Source organism: Heterodontus francisci, chromosome 1, assembly GCF_036365525.1.
Source record: "Heterodontus francisci isolate sHetFra1 chromosome 1, sHetFra1.hap1, whole genome shotgun sequence".
Taxonomy (NCBI): domain Eukaryota; kingdom Metazoa; phylum Chordata; class Chondrichthyes; order Heterodontiformes; family Heterodontidae; genus Heterodontus; species Heterodontus francisci.
Window position 1 is genome coordinate 31,566,104 of NC_090371.1, and position 21,239 is coordinate 31,587,342.

A 21,239-nucleotide genomic window follows, 5' to 3' on the forward strand; every position below is an offset into this window, starting at 1 on the left:
TGGAGCAGATATTTCACAGGAGTGCATCTAAAATATATAAAATAATTAATTTAGGACACACAACTTGAATATTTAAAGAAAGGTTTGACAGGTTATGACAACTTAATTAAGTTCTATGCACATTAATTCCACTAACTCCATTCCAGTTGGTCACAATAAAGATATTCCAATGTTCTATTGGAATTGAAGATGACTAGATTCGCATTTATGAGGTTGAGAACAAACATTATTGACCTCTTTGGTGAATTATAGAACTCTAATTAAATGAAAATTACTGTAAATCTACCAAATCAGGAGTATATAAATGCTAATCATAATTATATGTTTGATATCTGTTATTGGATGACTGTACTTATTGCCCATCGTCATTCTCATTACTCTGCAGTCAGCTATCAGAGGCTTACAATTACTATGATTAGTACAGTTGCAGGAAGAAATAATTGGAATAATGTTTCTCACTAGAATGTACCTAACACAATTACTTACTAGTCTTACAGTTACAGCACATATCTAAATACTAGGTGCTGGTATTATCAACAGTATTATTTACAGTATGACCCAAGACTAAGGAGTGTTTTGGTACATGTGTTCAAGACGGGCATTTCCTCCGTTATAAATTTATTCCCACAAATTCTACTCCCCAGTGACGAGAATAATCTGCTGCCAATATCAAAATGGGTTTTAAAACCAACCTTAGAGAGGCACACCTGCTGATCTGTGTGACATTTTCATTTCCCATACCATCCAATCCTGTTGCCTGAATGACTGTCAATTATTAAGAGCTGAATTATGGAAATTTTAGCATTGTGAGTTCACAAACTTGTTTAATTTAGCAGCTTTACAGATGCTGGAGAGAGCAGACTTTAATCCAATCTGACTACAAGCAATAGTTTTCACTGCATTTCCTTCCATTTTGGAGCTGATTCACTCCCAATTGAATTTCTTGATGCTTTTTGTGACCTGACTGAAATGTTTATATGTTATCCAGCATTTTTCACCTATTTCCAGATTTCTAAAATACCTATCGTCGGCTATTACTTGCATTAACAATGTTTTTTTGAAGTGGTCATCATATTTGACTCTTCTGGCAGTTCTTCTCTCTCCCTTCACTTTGCCCAGAAGCTGGCAGAGCATGACTATCCTGAGGCACAGTGTGGCTTTCGAGCAGAGAGATCCACCATTGACATGCTGTTCTCCCTTCGTCAGCTACAGGAGAAATGCCGTGAACAACAGATGCCCCTCTACGTTGCTTTCATTGATCTCACCAAAGCCTTTGACCTCGTCAGCAGAAGCGGTCTCTTCAGACAACTAGAAAAGATTGGATGCCCACCAAAACTACTAAGTATCATCATCTCATTCCATGACAATATGAAAGGCACAATTCAGCATAGCGGCGCCTCATCAGACCCCTTTCCAATCCTGAGTGGCGTGAAACAGGTCTGTGTTCTCGCACCTACACTGTTTGGGACCTTCTTCTCCCTGCTGCTCTCACATTCATTCAAGTCCTCAGAAGAAGGAATTTTCCTCCACTCAAGATCAGGTGGCAGGTTGTTCAACCTTGTCCGTCTAAAAGTGAAGACCAAAGTACGAAAAGTCCTGATTAGGGAACTCATCTTTGCTGACGATGCTGCATTAACATCTCAAAGAACAACAAAGAACAAAGAACAGTACAGCACAGGAACAGGCCATTCGGCCCCCCAAGCCTGCACCGATCTTGATGCCTGCCTAAACTAACACCTTCCGCACTTCCGGGGTCCATATCCCTCTATTCCCTTCCTATACATATACTTGTCAAGATGAATATTAAACGTAGTTATCGTATCTGCTTCCACCACCTCTCCTGGCAGCAAGTTCCAGGCACTCACCACCCTCTGTGTAAAGAACTTGCCTCGCACATCCCCTCTAAACTTTGCCCCTCTCACCTTAAACCTATGCCCCCGAGTAACTGACTCTTCCACCCTGGGAAAAAGTTTCTGACTATCCACTCTGTCCATGCCGCTCATAACTTTGTAAACCTCTATCATGTCGCCCCTCCACCTCCGTCGTTCCAGTGAAAACAATCCGAGTTTTTCCAACCTCTCCTCATAGCTAATGCCCTCCAGACCAGGCAACATCCTGGCAAACCTCCTCTGTACCCTCTCCAAAGCCTCCACGTCCTTCTGGTAGTGTGGCGACCAGAATTGCAGGCAATATTCTAAGTGTGGCCGAACTAAGCTTCTGTACAGCTGCAACATGACTTGCCAATTTTTATACTCTATGCCCCGACCGATGAAGGCAAAGAACAACAAAGAACAAAGAACAGTACAGCACAGGAACAGGCCATTCGGCCCTCCAAGCCTGCGCCAATCTTGTTGCCTGCCGAAACGAACACCTTCTGCACTTCTGGGGCCCATATCCCTCTATTCACGTATTTGTGAAGCATGCCGTATGCCTTCTTGACTACCTGATCCACCTGCGTTGCCACTTTCAGTGACCTGTGGACCTGTGCGCCCAGATCTCTCTGCCTGTCAATACTCCTAAGGGTTCTGCCATTTACTGTATACCTCCCACCTGCATTAGACCTTCCAAAATGCATTACCTCATATTTGTCCGGATTAAACTCTTATCTGCCATTTCTCCGCCCAAGTCTCCAACCGATCTATAGCCTGCTGTATCCTCTGACAATCCTCATCATTATCCGCAACTCCACCAACCTTTGTGTCGTCCGCAAACTTACTAATCTGACCAGCTACATTTTCCTCCAAATCATTTATATATACTACAAACAGCAAAGGTCCCAGCACTGATCCCTGCGGAACACCACTAGTCACAACCCTCAATTCAGAAAAATACCCATCCACTGATACCCTCTGTCTTCTATGACAGAGCCAGTTCTGTATCCATATTGCCAGCTCACCTCTGATCCCGTGTGACTTCACCTTTTGTACCAGTCTGCCATGTGGGACCTTGTCAAAGGCTTTACTGAAGTCCATATAGATAACATCCACTGCCCTTCCTTCATCAATCATCTTCGTCACTTCCTCAAAATACTCAATCAAATTAGTAAGACACGACCTCCCCTTCACAAAACCATGCTGTCTCTCGCTAATAAGTTCGTTTGTTTCCAAATGGGAGTAAATCCTGTCCCGAATAATCCTCTCCAATAGTTTCCATACCACTGACGTAAGGCTCACCGGCCTATAATTTCCTGGATTATCCTTGCCACCCTTCTTAAACAAAGGAACAACATTGGCTATTCTCCAGTCCACCTGGACCTCACCTGTAGCCAATGAGGATACAAAGATTTCTGTCAAGGCCCCAGCAATTTCCTCCCTTGCCTCCCTCAGTTTTCTTGGGTTGATCCCATCAGGCCCTGGGGACTTATCTACCTTAATGCTTTGCAAGACACCCAACACCTCCTCCTTTTTGATAATGAGATGACTGAGACTATCTGCACTCCCTTCCCAAGGCTCATCATCCAAGTCCTTCTCTTTGGTGAATACTGATGCAAAGTACTCATTTAGTACCTTGCCCATTTTCTCTGGCTCCACACATAGATTCCCATCTCTGTCCTTGAGTGGGCCAACCCTTTCCCTGGTTACCCTCTTGCTCTTTATATACGATTAAAAAGCCTTGGGATTTTCTTTACTCCTGTTTGCCAATGACTTTTCATGACCCCTTTTAGCCCTCCTAATTCCTTGCTTAAGTTCCTTCCTACTGTCTTTATATTCCTCAAGTGCTTCGTCTGTTCCTAGCCTTCCATCCCTTACAAATGCTTTCTTTTTCTTTTTGACTAGGCTCACAGTATCCCGTGTTATCCAAGCTTCCCGAAACTTGCCAAACTTGTCTTTCTTCCTCACAGGAACATGCTGGTCCTGGATTCTAATCAGCTGACGTTTGAAAGACTCCCACATGTCAGATGTTGATTTATCCTCAAACAGCCGCCCCCAATCTAAATTCTTCAGTGCCTGCCTAATATTGTTATAATTAGCCTTCCCCCAATTTAGCACCTTCACCCGAGGACTACTCTTATCCTTATCCACAAGTACCTTAAAACTTAGGGAATTATGGTCACTGCTCCCGAAATGCTCCCCCACTGAAACTTCGACCACCTGGCCGGGCTCATTCCCCAATACCAGGTCCAGAATGGCCCCATCCCTAGTTGGACTATCTGCATACTGTTTCAAGAAGCCCTCCTGGATGCTCCTCACAAATTCTGCCCCATCCAAGCCCCTAGCACTAAGTGAGTCCCAGTCAATATTGGGGAAGTTAAAATCACCCACCACCACAACCCTGTTACCTTTTCTTCTTTCCAAAATCTGTCTACATATCTGCTCCTCTACCTCCCGCTGGCTGTTGGGAGGCCTGTAGTAAACCCCCAACATCGTGACTGCACCCTTCCTATTCCTGAGCTCCACCCATATTGCCTTGCTGCATGACCCCTCTGAGGTGTCCTCCCGCAGTACAGCTGTGATATTCTCCTTAACCAGTAATGCAACTCCCCCACCCCTTTTACATCCCCCTCTGTCCCGCCTGAAGCTTCTAAAGCCTGGAACATTCAGCTGCCAATCCTGTCCTTCCCTTGACCAAGCCTCTGCAATAGCAACATCATATTTCCAAGTACTAATCTAAGCTCTAAGTTCATCTGCCTTACCTGTTATACTTCTCGCATTGAAACAAATGCACTTCAGACCATCAGTCCCGCTGTGCTCAGCAACATCTCCCTGCCTGCTCTTCCTCTTAGTCCTACTGGCCTTATTTACTATGTCCTCCTCATTTATTTCACTAGCTGTCCTACTGCTCTGGTTCCCACCCCCCTGCCACACTAGTTTAAACCCTCCCGAGTGACGCTAGCAAATCTTGCAGCCAGGATATTAGTGCCCTTCCAGTTTAGATGCAACCCGTCCTTCTTGTACAGGCCCCATCTGTCCCTGAAGAGAGCCCAATGGTCCAGATATCTGAAAGCCTCCCTTCTACACCAGCTGCTGAGCCACGTGTTTAGCTGCACTATTTCTAGCCTCACTGGCACGTGGCACAGGGAGTAATCCGGAGATTACAACCATCGAGGTCCTGTTTTTTTAAAATTACTACCTAACTCCCTGAACTCCCCCTGCAGGACCTCATCACTCTTCCTGCCTATGTCATTGGTACCGATGTGTACCACAACCTCTGGCTGTTCACCCTCCCCCTTCAGAATGCCCCCTGTCCGTTCAGAGACATCCTTGACCCTGGCACCAGGGAGGCAACATACCATCCTGGAGTCTCTTTCACGTCCACAGAAGTGCCTATCTGTGCCCCTGACTATGGAGTCCCCTATAACTATTGCTCTTCTGCGCTTTGTCCCTCCCTGCTGAACAAGAGTGCCAACCGTGGTGCCACTGCTCTGGCTGCTGCTGTTTTCCCCTGATAGGCCATCCCCAACAGTATCCAAAACGGTATACTTGTTAGAGAGGGGGACAGCCACAGGGGATTCCTGCACTGACTGCCTGCCCCTTCTAGCAGTCACCCAGCTATCTGCCTGCACCTTGGGTGTAACCTGGTCTATGTCCTGTCTATGATGTTTTCTGCCACCTGCATGCTCCTAAGTGCATCCAGTTGCCGCTCCAACCGATCCATGCGGTCTGTGAGGAGCTGCAACTGGGTACACTTCCTGCAGATGTAGTGTCTGGAACGCTGGAAGCGACACGGACCTCCCACATCTCACAGGTGAAGCACTTCATCCCTCTAATTATCATTTCTAGCACTAATTAGTTAATTAATATAAAATAATACTTATTAAATCCTTACTAAATTAAGATACACTTAACTATATGGTCCCTGGTGCTAGATTTCTGCAATAAATACTGAATGCTAACTAAATACAGTAATCTCCTCCTTCTGGTTTAGTTACTCTACTTATTAATTAGTGAATTAGTGCTTTCATCAATTTTTATCAGTTTTATTTTCAAATTCGGTACAGATTCCCTACCAGCCAATCAGGTCACAGCTTTCCGGTGATGTCACTTTTTCAGGTTTTTTCCCCCACCCGAGGTAACTTACCGGTCTGGAACTCCGCCCTCCGAGTCTGCTCCGAGAATCCCCGAGGTAAGTTTTTTATGCTTACCGGTCTGGAACTCCGCCCTCCGAGTCTGCTCCGAGAATCTCACACTGAAGAGTGTCTGCAGAGACTCATCGACAGGTTTGCAGCTGCCTGCAATGAATTTGGCCTCACCATCAGCCTCAAGAAAACGAACATCATGGGACAGGACGTCAGAAATGCCCCATCTATCAATATCGGCGATCACACTCTGAAAGTGGTTCAAGAGTTCACCTACCTAGGCTCAACTATCACCAGTAACCTGTCTCTCGATGCAGAATTAAACAAGCGCATGGGAAAGGCTTACTCTGCTATGTCCAGACTGGCCAAGAGAGTGTGGGAAAATGGCGCACTGACATGGAACACAAAAGTCCAAGCGTATCAAGCCTGTGTCCTCAGTACCTTGCTCTACGGCAGCGAGGCCTGGACAACGTATATCAGCCAAGAGCGACGTCTCAATTTATTCCATCTTCGCTGCCTCCGGAGAATCCTTGGTATCAGGTGGCAGGACCGTATCTCCAACACAGACGTCCTCGAGGAGGCCAACATCCCCAGCATATACACCCTACGAAGCCAGCGGCGCCTGAGATGGCTTGGCCATGTGAGCCGAATGGAAAATGGCAGGATCCCCAAGGACACATTGTACAGCGAGCTCGTCACTGGTAACAGACCCACCGGCCGTCCATGGCTCCGCTTTAAAGACGTCTGCAAACGTGACATGAAGTCCTGTGACATTGATCACAAGTCGTGGGAGTCATTTGCCAGCGATCGCCAGAGCTGGCGGGCAACCATAAAGGCGGGGCTACAGCGTGGCGAGTCGAAGAGACTTAGCAGTTGGCAGGAAAAAAGACAGAAGCGCAAGGGGAGAGCCAACTGTGTAACAGCCCTGACAACCAATTTTATCTGCAGCACCTGTGGAAGAGTCTGTCACTCTAGAATTGGCCTTTATAGCCACTCCAGGCGCTGCTCCACAAACCACTGACCACCTCCAGGCGCTTACCCATTGTCTCTCGAGACAAGGAAGCCACAGAGACAAAGAGAAGAGTATACAAAAAGCAGAATTTTGGATGAGATTAAGATCAGGGAGGGTGGATGCTGTTCAGTGAGAGAAAGTGGTATTTTTGGAGTGTCTATCCTTCAGATGAGATGTTGAAAGGAAACATCTATCAGTACGGGTAGATGAAGATTCCAACACCATCAAAAGCAGATTAACTGATCATTCATTTCATGACTCCTTGTGGAGTGTTACTGTGTAAAAATAATTGCTGCAGTTAACTGCTCTTCCAAGTCGTGTATTCGATGTGAAGCACTTTGGAACATTTCAGAAACACAAGACACTATTATAAATAAAGAATTTTTAAGTCTTGGTCTGTTGCTGCAAGGAGAATACAGCTATGTCTTGCGTTGTATTACCTGTTTCTGTACCTTCACAATATTGAGTTCGGCATTCTGTTCGAGTATCAGATTTTTAAAAAGAGCAAGGGTGTACACAATCATGCTCTGAGAGGGAATTACATAGGTCAGAGACATTTACTCCTGTTATACAGTGATGTTCTGATCCAACTCTATCAACAGGACAATAAACTCAGAGGGTGCAGGGTGTCTGAACTGAGAAAGCCTGGGGGCAGAGGTAGAGGAACATGCCACATGAAATAAAATCAGAAAATGCTACAAATACTCAGCAGATCAGGCTGCATCTGTGGAGAGAGAAACAGAATTAATGTTTCAGATCGATGCCCTTTCATCAGAACTGGATGAAAACTCATTGGAACATCCCATGATTTTTGGTTTATGAAAACAGCCTAGAGCCTAGAAAATATGGTCTTCTATTTAGGTAGTTCCCATGTGAAACTTGACTATTTCTGAGCAAGTTAATACATGAACCACAAGTCGCTCTAAATTTACCCAGACGGTTGGTGATATATTTATAATTTTTATTTCTTTTTATTGAGAGATACAGCACTGAAACAGGCCCTTCGGCCCACTGAGTCTGTGCTGACCATCAACCACCTATTTTTACTAATCCTACATTAATCCCATATTCCTACCACATCCCGTTAATTCCCCTACCACATACCTACACTAGGGGCAATTTACAATGGCCAATTTACCTATCAACCTGCAAGTTTGGCTGTGGGAGGAAACCGGAGCACCCGGCGGAAACCCACGCGGTCAGAGGGAGAACTTGCAAACTCCACACAGGCAGTACCCAGAATTGAACCCGGGTCGCTGGAGCTGTGATGCTAACCATTGCGCCACTGTGCCGCCCTAATATTCTGTGAAGTGTTAGGAACATTACATTCAAAATAATAGCTATTTAATGGGGAAGGATCCTCATGGGAAAATACCTCCAATTCCTACCAGCATTATAAAAGACAGGTTTGCCATTACTGTTTGATCTTGCACTATATTAATTGGCTACTATATTTGCCTACGTTACAACAGTGATTACAATTCAAAAGTACCTCATTAGCTGTAAAGTGCTTTGAGATGTCCTAAGGATATCAAAGGTACCAGATATTGCAAGTTCTTCCTTTCATTATTGAACCTTATAAATCTTCAAGGTCAAGCCTTCCTAGAAATTAAGTGCACTATTATTACTACTTTTGGAAAGATAGCTGCACCTAAACAGCATTTTACATGGTTACTTATTGTACCAAACCTGACTGTCCATCTAGATCAGTAGTCCTTCATACATGGGATTCTGATATCTTAACACTGGAAGGCAGAATATCTGAAAACCTTCCTGACCTAATAGCCATCATTTACTTTGCATGGATCTTGTGAATGATCTCTGCTATGAAGTGAAATGGCATAAGATCTATAGAAACCTTCTCTGCCAAACAGATCAGCAGACAACCTAGGGACATAGCTGAGATTTCGTAACTTGCTCTCGAACACAACATATGATGCCGCCATAAGAGTACAGGGTCAAGGACGTCTCGGAGCAGCTGCAGGACATTCTGAAAGGAGGGTGAGCAGCCAGAGGTCGTGGTCCATATTGGTACTAACGACATAGGCAGGAAGAGAGATGAGGTCCTGCAAACTGAATATAGGGAGTTAGGCAGAAGGTTAAAAAGCAGGACCTCGAGGGTTGTAAACTCAGGATTACTCCCTGTGCCACATGCTACTGAGGGTAGGAATAGGAGGATAAGGCAAATGAATATGTGGCTGAAGAGCTGGTGTAGGAGGGAGATCATTGGGAGCTGGTGCAGAGGTGACTTGTACAAGGAGGATGGGTTGCATCTGAACTGGAAGGGGACCAATATCCTTGCGGGGAGATTTGCTAGTACTACTTGGGAGGATTCAAACTAGTATTGCAGTGGGATAGGACCCAAAGTAGTAGTCTCTACGATGAGATAGTTGAGGCAAATGTAGGGGTTTTATTTTTTATTTATTTTATTTATCCAGAGATACAGCACTGAAACAGGCCCTTCGGCCCACAGTGTCTGTGCCGACCAAGAATCACCCATTTATACTAACCCTACAGTAATGCCATATTCCCTACCACCTACCTACACTAGGGGCAATTTACAATGGCCAATTTACCTATCACCTGTAAGTCTTTGGCGGTGGGAGGAAACCGGAGCACCCCGGACTTAGTGCTAAAACCCACGCGGTCACAGGGAGAACTTGCAAACTCTGCACAGACAGTACCCAGAATTGAACCCGGGTCCCTGGAGCTGTGAGGATGCGGTGCTAACCACTGCGCCACTGTGCCACAAGCAAGGCAGGCCGGGTAGGGGCAAGACAGGGAGCATGGAAGGGCTGGTAGGCTAAACTGCATTTACTTTAATGCAAGAAGCCTTGCAGGTAAGGCAGATAAACTCAGAGCATGGATCGGTACATGGGATTGTGATATTATAGCTATTACGGAAACATGGTCGAGGGATGGGCAGGACTGGAAGCTCAATGTTCCGGGGTACCGATGCTTCCTGTGTGACAGAGGTGGAGGTAAGAGAGGAGGGGGAGTTGCACTATTGATTAGGGAGGACATCTTGGCAGTACTTAGAGAGGATATCTCAGGGGGAATGTCCAGCGAGGCCATATGGGCAGAACGTAGAAATAAGAAAGGGGTGATCACTTTGATGGGATTATACTATAGGCCCCCCAATAGTCAGAGGGAAGTGGAGGAGCATATATGTAGGGAAATCACAGGTAGGTGTAGGAATTATAGGGTTGTAATAGTAGGTGATTTTAACTTCCCTAATATTGACTGGGACTGACTTAGTGCTAAGGGATGAGAGGGGGAAGAATTTGTTAAGTGTGTCCAGGATAGTTTTCTGAAGCAGTATGTGGATGGTCCTACTAGAGAAGGGGCTACACTCGACCTCCTCTTGGGAAATGAGGCTGGGCAGGTGGTTGATGTGTGAGTGGGGGAGCACTTTGGGACCAGTGACCATAACTCTATTAGCTTCAAGATAGTTATGGAAATGGATAGGACTGGTCCTCAGGTTGAAGTCCTAAATTGGGGGAAGGCCAATTTCGATGGCATCAGACATGAACTCTCAAAAGCTGAATGGGATAGGCTATTTAGAGGTAAAGGGGCGTCTGGCAGGCTTTTAAAAGTGAGATAGGAAGAGTTCAGGGCCGGCATGTTTCTGTTAGATGGAAGGGCAAGGCTGGCAAGTTTAGGGAGTCTTGGTTGACGAGGGATATTGATGGTCTGGTCAGGACAAAGAAGGAGGCATATGTCAGGTATAGGCAGCTGGGATCAAGTGAGTCCCTCGAGGAGTATTGGGGATGTAGGACTATACTTAAGAAGGAAACTAAGAGGGCGAAAAGGGGCCATGAGATTTCCCTGGCAGATAAGACGAAGGAGAATCCTAAAAGATTCTATAAGTTTATTAAGAGTAAAAGGGTAGCTAGGGAGAGAGTAGATCCCCTTAAGGATCAGTGTGGTAATCTATGTGTGGAGCGACGGGAAATGGGCGAGGTTTTAAATGAATACTTCTTGTCTGTATTTACCGTGGAGAAGGTCATGGAAGCTAGTGAGTTCAAGGGAGGGAACACCGATATCCTGGAGCATATCAACATTACAAAGGAGGAGGTTTTTGGAGGTTTTGAAGCGCATTAAGGTGGATAAATCCCCAGGGGCTGACCAGGTGTATCCCAGGATGCTATGGGTAGCAAGGGAGGAGATTGCTGAGGCCCTGGCAGAGATTTTTGTATCATCGTTAGCCACGGGTGAGGTACCGGAAGACTGTAGGATAGCTAAAGTTGTGCATTTATTTAAGAAGGGCAGCAGGGATAAGCCAGGGAACTACAGGCCGGTGAGCCTTACATCAGTGGTGGGAAAGTTATTGGAAGGGATTCTGAGAGACAGGATTTATATGCATCTGGAAAGGCATGGTCTGATTAGGGATAGTCAGCATGGCTTTGTGCGTGGGAAATCATGTCTCACGAATTTGATTGAGTTTTTTGAGGAGGTGACCAAGAGGATTGACGAGGGCAGGGCGATGGACGTTGTCTACATGGACTTTAGCAAGGCCTTTGACAAGGTCCCGCATGGTAGGCTCGTCCAGAAGGTTCGAACACATGGGATCCGGGGTGAGTTAGTCAATTGGATACAAAATTGGCTTGGTGATAGGAGGCAGAGGGTGGTAGTGGAGGGCTGTTTTTCAGATTGGAGGCCGGTGACCAGTGGTGTGCCACATGGATCGGCACTGGGCCCTCTGTTGTTTGTCATATATATTAATGACTTGGAAGTGAATGTAGGGGGCATGATTAGTAAGTTTGCAGATGACACCAAAATTGGTGGTATAGTGGACAGTGAAGAAGGTTGTCGAAGGTTACAACAGGATATAGATAAACTGGGAAAGTGGGCAAGGGATTGGCAAATGGAATTTAATGCAGACAAGTGCAAAGTGATGCATTTTGGGAAGTTAAACCAGGGCAGGACATATACAGTGAATGGCAGGGCCCTGGGGAGTGTTCTTGAGCAGAGACACCTTGGGGTGCAAGTACATAGTTCCCTGAAAGTGGCAACACAGGTAGACAGCGTGGTGAAGAAGGCGTATGGCAAGCTTGCCTTCATCGGCCGAGGCACTGAGTACAAGAGTTGGGACGTCATGTTACAGTTGTACATAACGTTGGCTAGGCCATATTTGGAGTACTGTGTGCAGTTCTGGTCACCACACTACAGGAAAGATGTGTTTAAGCTAGAGAGGGTGCAGAAAAGATTAACAAGGATGTTGCTTGGTTTGGATGGCTTGAGTTTTAAAGAGAGATTGGATAGGCTGGGTCTGTTTTCCCTGGAGCGAAGGAGGCCGAGAGGGGACATGATAGAGGGATATAAAATTATAAGAGGCATAGATAAGGTAGATAGCCTGAGTCTGTTTCCGGGGTGACTAAAACTAGAGGGCACAGATTTAAGGTGAGAGGGAGGAGGTTTAAAGGGGATCAAAGGGGTAAATTTTTCACACAAAGAATAGTGGGTATCTAGAATGAGCTGTCTGAGGAGGTGGTGGAGGCAGATACAGTAGCAACATTTAAGAGGCATCTGGACAGGTACTTGAATGAGCAAGGCATAGAGGGATATGGAATTAATGCAGGCAGGTGGGATTAGTATAGATAGGCATTATGGTTGGCATGGACACGGTGGGCCGAAGAGCTAGTTTCTGTGCTGTACGACTCTACGACTCGGCAGCAATATCCTATTTGCCTGTGAAAGATGGGCCAATAAAAAAAAGTAGGGTCAAAAAAAGCACGAGTGATTACAAGACTCTCATTTCTGTAAAGTAACACTTTTTTTTCTTTTCTTTTGGGCCTCCTTATCTCGAGAGACAATGGATACGCGCCTGGAGGTGGTCAGTGGTTTGTGAAGCAGCGCCTGGAGTGGCTATTCAGGCCAATTCTGGAGTGACAGGCTCTTCCACAGGTGCTGCAGAGAAATTTGTTTGTCGGGACTGTTGCACAGTTGGCTCTCCCCTTGCGCCTCTGTCTTTTTTCCTGCCAACTACTAAGTCTCTTCGACTCGCCACAATTTAGCCCTGTCTTTATGGCTGCCCGCCAGCTCTGGCGATCGCTGGCAACTGACTCCCACGACTTGTAATCAATGTCACACGATTTCATGTCGCGTTTGCAGACGTCTTTATAACGGAGACATGGACGGCCGGTGGGTCTGATACCAGTGGCGAGCTCGCTGTACAATGTGTCTTTGGGGATCCTGCCATCTTCCATGCGGCTCACATGGCCAAGCCATCTCAAGCGCCGCTGACTCAGTAGTGTGTATAAGCTGGGGGTGTTGGCCGCTTCAAGGACTTCTGTGTTGGAGATATAGTCCTGCCACCTGTAACACTACAGACAAACTAATGCCAATACCGGAAGAAAAAGAGCTGGAGGTATTAAATATAAGTGCCTTCATATGTTTTAAGAAGGGTAATCGAGTGCTACTCACTGAAAACTATCAGATAGGGGCAGGCATCCCTGTAATTTCCTAGCTAAATGGCTTAACCTACAATCTACATAATATAAGATAAATTAAGCCACCTAGCCAGGACAAAACTGATCAATGTTTGCCAGAAACAAGAGCTGAAATAATGCTTTCATGTTTGGTACAAAAAAGTGAGCTTGTGATTTCTAATGCATAGGCTATAATGCTGTTAGGCAGCCCATCAGGTCATTATAGCAAGTGCAAGCAAATTTTTTAAAAAATCATTCATGGGACGTGAGCATTGCTGGCAAAACCAGCTTTTATTGTCTTCCCACAGCTACCCTTGAGAAGGTGGTAGTGAGTGGCCTTCTTGAACCGCTGAAGTCCATGTGGTGTAGGTACATCTACAGCACTGTTTAGGAAGGGAATTCCAGGATTTTGACTCAGCAACAATGAAGGGACAGTGATGTAGTTCCAAGTTGGGATGGTGTGTGACTTGCAGGGGAAGTTGCAGGTGGTGGTGTTCCCATATGCCTTCTGTCCATGTCTTTCTGAGTGACAGAGGTTGTGGGCTTGGAAGAAACTGTCGAAGGAGCCTTGGCCAGTTGCTGCAGTGTATCTTGTAGATGGTACACACTGCTGCGACTATGTGCCAGTGGTGGAGGAAGCGAATGTTTAAGATAGTGGATGGGGTGCCAATCAAGTGGGAGGCTTTGTATTGAATGGCATCCAGCTTCTTGAGTATTGTTGGAGTGCACTCATCCAGGTGAGTGGAGAGTATTTCATCACACTCCTGACTTATGCCTTGGATATAATGGATAGGCTTGAGGCGTCAGGCAGTGAGATGCTCGCAGCAGAATACTAAAACTCTTACCTGTTCTTGTTGACACAGTTAAGTCTATGGTCAATGGTAACCTCCAGGATGTTGATGGTGGGTTTTCAGTGATGGTACTGCTGTTGAATATCAAGGGAAGATGGTTAGATTTTCTCTTGTTGGAGATGGTTATTGCCTGGCACCTGTGTGGCATGAATGTTACTTGCCACTTATCAGCCCAAGCCTGAATGTTACCCAGGTCTTGCTCATGAAGGCCTGGATGGTTTATTAATTGATGAGTTGCAAATGGAACTGAACACTGTGGAATCATCAGCGAACATCCCCACTTCTGACCTCATCATGGAGGGGAAGTCAGTGATGAGGCAGCTGAAGATGGTTGGGCTGAGGACACTACCCTGAGGAACTCGCAACGATATCCCGGGGCTGAGATAAATGGCCTTTAACAACCACAACCATCTTCCTTTGAGCTAGGCAGGACACCAGTCAAGTAGCGTTTTCCCCCTGATTCCCATTGACTTCCATTTTACTAGGACTCCTTGTTGTCTGACTTGGTCAAATACTGCCTTGATGTTAACGACATCATTTTCACCTCACCTCTGGAATTCAGCTCTTTGGTTCATGTGTGGACCAAGGCAGTAATGAGGTCTGGAGCCCAAACCAAGCACTGGTGAGCAGATTACTGGTGAGCAGATTTTAGGTTGAGTAAGTGCTGCTTGATAGCACCATCGCCGACACATTCCATTAATTTGTTGATGATTGAGGGTAGACTGATGGGGTGGTAATTGGTCAAATTGGATTTGTCCTGCTTTTTGTGGACAGGTCATATTTGGGCAATTGTCAGGTAGATGCCAATGTTATTGTCTTTTGGGCCTCCTTATCTCGAGAGACAATGGATACGCGCCTGGAGGTGGTCAGTGGTTTGTGAAGCAGCGCCTGGAGTGGCTATAAAGGCCAATTCTGGAGTGACAGGCTCTTCCACAGGTGCTGCAGAGAAATTTGTTTGTTGGGGCTGTTGCACAGTTGGCTCTCCCCTTGCGCCTCTGTCTTTTTTCCTGCCAACTACTAAGTCTGCAACCCATGGCTCCCAGTTTCTACGCCAATTTATCTGGACTTATAACCCGTAACTGCTGCCTTCCGTGTTGTTTCAGTCGCTGTGAGGCAACTATGGAGTGACCTCTCCATGGCGCATGCCTGGGCAAATTTATGGAGGTTGAGAGTTGCCCAGTCGTCAAAACCCCCCTCTCGGCCTTTCTGGTGGGGTCCAAAGGAGTGCAGGACACGACGTTTGGCACCAGTATGGCTGCAGGAACTGCCGGAAACATGCCAAAGGTGACACATGACCGCCTACGGGGTTCCGCTCCGGATTTTCTGTTAGGGTTTACTCCCTTAGCCTTGGTCTCTCCCGAGACGCCCACAAGGCAGTGGGGTTGTTGGGGCCCCTACACAGGTGTAGGATGGTGCCGGTGGGACGAGGGGATGCAAGGGGGAGGGGTAGAGGGAGGGGGTGGGGGGGGGGTGCAGGGGAAGGGGGTGCGGGGTGAAGATGGTGCGAGGGGGGGGCGGGCTGGGACGGGGTTGTGAGGGGGTGAGCTGAGAGGGTGGAGCAGGGAAGGGGACGGGGGTGGAAGGGGGGTAAAGGGGGGGGAGGGGGGGTGGAATCTGGTGCAGGTAATAAGCCATTTCCTCAGTGCCCACCATCGACGTCCGGAAAGCTCATCCACGTCCTTCGGGAGGTGAAGCATCATTTGGCAGACTTAGAGGTGATTACATTTGCTAAGGGTTTTTTTTTTTTGCAGTGGTTTAAATAAAGGCATGCAGCATTGCCGACAGTGCGCTGCAGATGCTCTCCGAGCCATCTCCCGCGGGCGCTTTGAAGTTGCGGCCGGGGGGGCCGTTCGTGGATGTTTTGGGTGTTCGGGGCACCTTTTCACAGGACTTCTCTCGGGTCCCGCAGCTCCTTCTTCACCTCAATGGACTTACCGCATGCCGTGGCTGCAGACACTCTGGACTGTGAAGACAGCAGGATCGGAGATTAAAGTATCGGCAGCTGTTCTCGTCAGTTTCATCCGGATCAATTTCATTTAGAAAACAAAGAGCAGGTGTGGCTGGGGGAGGGCAGTGGGCCCAGGTAACATACACTAAACTAACTGTTAACTTTTAGATAGGGCTAAAATGAACTGATTTAAAGAGCCAGGGGAATTTAAACAGTTTAAGAGGGCAGATTGGGGGAGAAAACGTTAGGGATGGGAGCAGATGGCCATGGATAGAGTTGAACAGCAAGGGAGCTTCCTAGGGAGCTTCCAGCCCAGGAGCCATCTTGAAAGTCAGATGTTATAGCTGTACTGAAACAGCTAATTCAGTAGTGCAGCTAGTTCTGGATGAGCTCTAGTTAATGGAAGATGGGAGGACTGACAGGAACACATGGGAGTAATGCTCAGTTTAGGTTCCACCAGGGCCACTTGGCTCAAGATCTTATTACACCCTCACTCCAGACATGGACTCAAGATCTGAATTCTATAAATGAGGCGAGATTAACTTCCCCCAACATCAGGGCGACAGTCAACCAATGGTGGCACCAAAGGGCTCCTGTAAAACTGGAGTCGACGTTTCCCTCCAAGTCATACACCATCCTGACTTGAACACACATCTCCGATCCTTCATCATTAAAATACTGTAATTTCGTTCCTAATATCATTGTGGGAGCCTTCAGACTGCAACAGTGCAAGAAGGCGCTATACTACTACCTTAAGAGCAACTGGATATGGGTAAAAAATACCAACTTTGCCAACAACACCCACAGTCCAAGGTGAATATTAAAAAATCATCTGGAGGTAATAAAGGCATGGATGATGATTTCAATGGCTGAGGTAGAAACTGGGGAGGACAATCTTACACAGGTTATAGTCAGTGGTCTTTGTGATGTGAAAGAATCTGGCAAGTGCCAGGCAATGACCGCATCCAACAAGAGAGAATCTAACCACCTCCCCTTGACATTCAAAAGTATTACCATCGCTGAATCCCCCACCATAAACAAACCTGATCAGCCATATAAATATTGTGTCCACAAAAGCAGGTCAGTGGCTTGGTATTCTGCAGCAAGTAACTCCCTCATGATTCGCCAAAGCTTGTCCACCATCAACAAAGTGCAAGTGAGGAGTGTGATGGAACAGTCTCCACTTGCCTGGATGAGTGCAGCTCCAACAACACTCAAAAAGCTTGACAGGAGGCCAAGATTGCAAACACTCTGGTTCAGCCTGATGGTGCCCAGAAAGGAGATGGAGTGAACAACGAATGCAGAGTTTGTTGTGGGGTTCAAAAGTGGCAACTTCTCTCTTCTCGGTGTTCAGCTGGAGGAAGTAATGGCTCATCCAAGACTCGCTGCTGGACACACAACCCCCATGGCAAGTTCAGAACAAAATGGGGTTGAAGAAGGGTAAGGCGATATGAGTGTCGACGAACACAAGGAATTGGTTGGAGATAATATTGCAGTTGATTAAGGTCATAGGATTAGAATGAATATAAGTAAGAGGGTTTATATGGAGTGAGGGGTTTAGGGAGAACAGGAAACCACTGAATTCAAAGGAAAAACATAGAAACGTAGAAAGATTTTTGGCACAGAAACAGACCATTCAGCCCATCGTGTCTGTACGGGGTTATCCAGTCTAATCCCACCTTCCAACTCGTGGTCCCTGGCTCTGTAGATTATGGCATCTCAATTGCATATCCAAGTATTTTTTAAATGCAATGAGGGTTTCTGCCTCCACCATCCTTTCAGGCTGTGAGTTCCAGATGCCTACCTCCCTTTGGGTGAAAAACATGACTCCGCAACTCTCCACTTAACATTCCACCAATTACTTTAAATTGCCCCTTCGCCTCCTCTATTCCAAAGAAAACAAGCCCAGCTTATCCAATCATTCTTCATAGATAAAATTCTCCATTCCTCGCAACATCCTTGGGAATTATCTCCTCTGTACCATCTCTTGTGTGATCACATTCTTCCTATAGTGCGGTGACCAGAAATGTACGCAGTACTTTAGCTGCAGTCTAACTAGTGCTTTATACAATTCTAGTATAACCTCCCTGCTCTGATACTCCAGGCCTTGGCCAATAAAAGAAAGCATTCCACTGGTCTTCTTGACCACCTTATCTACATATCGTACTCCCTTCAGGGATCTGTAGACATACGTTGAAAGGTTCCTCTGTAACTCTATACGTTTCAGAATTCTACCATTTATTGTGCATTCCCTTGCTTTGTTTGTCCTCCCAAATGCTATACCTCACAATTCTCTGGATTGAATTCCATTTGGCACTTTTCTGCCCACCTGACCAGTCTACAGCTTTCTTCCTCACTATCAACTGCATTGCCAATTTTTATCTCATGTGCAAACTTCTTAATCATGCCCCCTACATTTAAAGTCTAATTCACTGATATATACCATGAACAGCTAGGGATCTAGTACTGAGCCCTGCGGAACCCCACTGGAAACAACGCTGCTATCACAAAAATACCTGTTGACCATCACCTTTGCTTCCAACCACTGAACAATTTTGGATCCATGTGCCACTTTTCTATCCATGGTGAAAAGGAGACGGATAGGGCCAGAAAACTGGAAACTGACCAATCCCTCTACACTTCCATTCCCCACCAGGACAATTTGAGAGCTCTATATTTCTTCTTTGAATGGATGACCAACCAGGCCCCGTTCACTACCACCCTCCTCTGCCTGGCTGAACTTGTTCTTACAACACTCACTTCCTCCAGATAAGTTCTATGGGTACCCGCATGGGTCCTAGCAATGCCTGCATTTTTGTGGGATATGTGGAACATTCTTTGTTCCAGTCGTACATAGGCCCCCTCCCTCACCTTTTTGTTCTGTTACATTGATGACTATATTGGTGTGGTTTCCTGCTCTCAGCCTGAACTGGAAAATTTCATCAACTTTGCTTTCAATTGCCACCCTTCTCTCACCTTCATATGGTCCACCTCCAACTCTTCTCTTCCCTTCCATGACCTCCATTTCTGGGAATAGGCGATCAACCAATATTCACTGTAAGCATCCTGACTCTCACAACTACCTTGACTACACTTCCTCACACACCCAACTTCCTAAAAGGATTCAATGCATTCCCTCAGTTTCTCAGTCTCCGTTGCAACTGTTTGGACGATGCAACCTTCCAGACTGACACTTCCGATATATCTTTCTTTTTCCTCAACAGAGGTTTCCCCCCCGATCATGTATGTTCTATTTCATGCACTTCTGCTCTCACCCTTTCCCCTCCCTCCCAGGACCACTGCGGCACAGTGGCGCAGTGGTTAGCACCGCAGCCTCACAGCTCCAGGGACCCGGGTTCGATTCTGGGTACTGCCTGTGTGGAGTTTGCAAGTTCTCCCTGTGTCTGCGTGGGTTTTCCCCGGGTGCTCCGGTTTCCTCCCACAGCCAAAGACTTGCAGGTGATAGGTAAATTGGCCATTGTAAATTGCCCCTAGTGTAGGTAGGTGATAGGGAATATGGGATTACTGTAGGGTTGGTATAAATGGGTGGTTGTTGGTCGGCACAGACTCGGTGGGCCGAAGGGCCTGTTTCAGTGCTGTATCTCTAAATAAATTTTAAAAAAATAACAATAGCGTTCCAATTTGTCCTGACCTTCCACTCCTCCAGCCTCTGTATTTCCAGAGTTATACCACCAACACCAATATCTTCCCCTTTCAGCCTTCCAAAGAGACCTTTCCCTCCATAGCACCGAGCCTGTTCCTCAGTCACCCCCAATTACCCCTCCTTTTCTTATGGCATCTTTCCATGTAAGCACAGAGGATTCAGCATACACCCTTTTACCTCCTCCCTTCTCACTGTCACTGTTAAGTCGCCACTTCAGGGCCTTGATTGGCCTGAGGGGGTGGGTCGTTTCTCGCCGCCACCCCACGTAAATTGGTAGCGGAGACAAGAACCGGTCGAAATGGGCCTCCCACTCCATTTTACGCTCCACCCCCCGTTTCCCGCCCCACCACTACCACCAGCCCGCTCTTTTGGGGGGCTTAAAATTCCGGCCCTCATCTTTCCACATAGCACTTTCATCTTTCTGGACTCAACACTGAGTTCAACAATTTAGATCGTAACCTCTGCACCCATTATGTTTCATTTTTCTTTGCTGCTTTGTTTTTTCCTCGTTTCTCTCTTATTTCCTTTATGTTACTTTCGGACAGCAGCTATTCAGGATCCTGCCATTCACACCTCATCTACACACGTATTTTGTTTCTTCACTTGCTCTATTTCCACTCCTTTGACCTTGCACAATGAAACCTTTTGTCATTTAATCTCTCTAGCCCTCCTTCTATCACAGACCTTCCCTTTTGTTCCTTGTCCCATCCCACCCCTTTCACTTGCTCAAAACCATTACATTTCTATCTTTTCCTAGTTCTGATGAAAGGTCACAGACCTGAAATGTTAACTGTTTCTCTTTCCACAGGTGCTGTCAGACCTGCTGAGTATTTCCAGCATTTTCTGCTTTTTTTTTTTAAAAAAGATTTCTTCACTGTCACTGGGTCAAAATCCTGGAACTCCCTCCCTCGCAGCACTACGGGTGTACCTGCACCTCATGGACTGCAGCAGTTCAAGAAGATGACTCACCACCGCCTTCTCAAGGGCAATTAGGGATGGACAATAGATGCTAGCCCTGCCAGCAACGCTCATATCTCATGAATGAATACATTTTTAAAAAACTGTCAATAGAGTAATTCTTTACTCTCACCATTGCATAAGCCAAAACCAGAAATGAGAAAGTATGACTACAAATATAGTTGGATTTTTCAGGCACTGCACGTATAACAAGCACAATATTAGTAGAGTTCACTGGTTGATAGAGAGAAAGACATAAACTGCTGAAAATCTGAAATTAAAACAGTACAAGCATAGAATTTGAAAAGAGGAAAAGTTACAAAATATTTTGAATAAAAAACCTCAAGTGTGACAAGTGGG

The 21,239-nt window shown here is 46.2% G+C and overlaps 1 protein-coding gene across 1 annotated transcript in view; it reads right to left on the reverse strand.

Annotated features, from left to right (window-relative positions):
- Positions 1-21,239, reverse strand: part of ctnna2 (catenin (cadherin-associated protein), alpha 2) — a 1,561,189-nt gene that overhangs the window by 1,259,220 nt on the left and 280,730 nt on the right. The gene's annotated exons all lie outside the window — the stretch shown is intronic.